Below are 2,603 nucleotides of genomic sequence, written 5' to 3' on the forward strand. Positions count from 1 at the left end.
AAGATGTTTATCATGCTCTTCTTTACTCTTGGAATATATTAAAATATCATCTATAAAGACTACCACAAATTGATCAATGTAAGGCCTAAATATTCGATTCATTAAATCCATGAATATTGTAGGAGCATTAGTCAATCCGAATGGCATCACTAAAAATTCATAATGACCGTATCGAGTTCTAAAAGCAGTTTTAGGAACATCTTCCTTTCTAACACGCAGTTGGTGATACCCAGACCTTATATCAATCTTTGAGAAAAAATTGGCACCCTTCAGCTGGTCAAACAAATCATCAATCCTTGGTAGTGGATATCTGTTCTTGATTGTTATTTTGTTCAATTGTCTATAATCAATACACAGTCTAAGAGTACCATTTTTCTTCTTCACAAATAGCATAGGGGCTCCCCAAGGAGAAACACTTGGACGAATAAAACCTTTCTCAAGAAGGTCTTGCAATTGATTTTTCAATTCCCTTAATTCTGCTGGTGCCATTTTATAAGGAGTGATAGAAATAGGAGTAGATCCAGGAATGAGCTCGATCGGAAATTCAACTTCTCTTTCTGGTGGTAACCCAAGAAAATTTTCTGGAAACACTTCCGGAAAGTCACACACAGTAGGTATATCTTTAAGACTAGGACTCTCCATACGTGTATCAATTATGTGATCAAGATATGCACTGCAACCTTGACGAATCATCTTTCTTGCTAAAGTTGCAGAAATAATATTAGATGACAATGATCTTTTACCTTGTACAATAATGTGTGAAAACGCAGGGTCCTTAAAAGTCACATGCTTGGACCTACAATCCACTACTGCATGATATTTATAAAGCCAATCCATACCGATAATAATATCAAAATCATGGAAAGTCATTTCAATCAAATCAGCAGGAAAGACCAAGTTTTGAATCATGAAGGGACAAGCTTGGTAAACTCAATTACAAACAACTTGGTAACCCAAAGGACTTTCAACTAGAACGTCAAAGTTAAGTCTCACAGATTTCACATTTTCAGGAAGAACAAGTGATGAACAAATATAGGAATGTGTAGAGCTAGGATCAAATAGTGTAAACACAGATAAGCCATATAAGTGAAATTTACCAACAACTACGTCCTGTCCCTCTTGATCATCTCTCTGCCTCATAGCATAAGCTCGTGCAGTAGCTCTGGACCCGCTAGCTTGAGTTTCTCCACTTGTCCCCGCTGCTTGGTTGTTTTTAGGCCTTGCACCTCTATTGGTTTGAGGAGGATTATTAGAAGACTTCTGAACCGAGCCCTCAGTATGCAAGGAAGGGACATTTTTAGGCTTAGGACAGTCCCTCACTTTATGATCAAAGCTGCCACAATTAAAACATGCACCAGAAGCTCTCCTGCAAGCACCATAGTGATTCTTTCCACATTCTGCACAAGTGGGAACGCGAGTCTTGCCTTGTCTATAACTCGAGGTACTAGCTGTAGAAAAATTTAGTCTGCTTTGCTTCTGTTGATTTGACCTGTTGACACTACCAGCCTTAGAATCATCAAACCTTTCCTTCTTGGATGGATCTCCAAAATCTGACCTAGGCTTCCAGAATCTATTCTCATGTCTACTAGCTTCTTCCTTATCAAGTCTTTCCCAAGTGAAAGCAGTAGAAACTAATTTACAAAAGTTCTCATGTTGCAGGATTGCCACATTCTTTCTGATGGAATCGTTTAGGCCATCTTCAAACCTCCTGCATTTATCTTTTTCATCGGTAATAATGCCTCCAGCATAACGAGAGAGTCTAAGAAATTTTTGTTGATACTCAGCAATAGACATGACTCATTGCCTTAGATTCAAAAACTCTTTTTTCTTAGCATCACAATAAGCAGGCGGGACATACTTCATATGAAATTCTTTAACAAAATCATCCCAGGTAAGAACGGGAGGTTTTGCTTTTGCATTTGGCACACTTACCCACCAGTCATAAGCATCTTTCTGCAATAATGAGATGGCATACCTGAATTTGGCAACATCAAAACACTCTAATTGCTCAAACACCTTCTCTATACGTTCAAGCCATTGTTCAGGATCGGTGGGATCAACTGTGCCTTCAAACTCAACTCCACCCATTTTTCTCATTTTTTCGAAGTTCAACCCATTGGGATCATGAATCGTTTTAGCCATACGGTGAAAGAATTCAGCCATCTGTTGAAAAGGAAGATTCATAACTTGAATACCATGGCTCATGTGAGAATGCGAACTAGCTCTTACTCCTTGTTGACTTCCCACACCAAACCCACTAGTATGAGGAATATATTGATCCGAGGACTGTTCGCCAACCCCTTTTACTGTATGAGGTTGGGAATAAGAGTCACCTATATCTTTACTAGCTGCTTCCATAGGTCTACGAGAAGAAGAGGCCATAACATAACTCTTTTAAAAGTGAAGATCACATTGCATTAGGGACATGAATATGATGCATTTGCAACTTGTATGCATTAAATATGTTATTTACCCTATAGTGATCACATAATATAGCCCAAACCTTTTAAAAAAACAAGTGTGTAAGTAAATCACAGCAAAATTCCTAGAATCACAAACCTAGGCTCTGATACCAACACTTGTAGCGACCCTCCAGGGAGGAT

Source organism: Solanum dulcamara, chromosome 4 (genome assembly GCF_947179165.1).
Source record: "Solanum dulcamara chromosome 4, daSolDulc1.2, whole genome shotgun sequence".
NCBI lineage: Eukaryota > Viridiplantae > Streptophyta > Magnoliopsida > Solanales > Solanaceae > Solanum > Solanum dulcamara.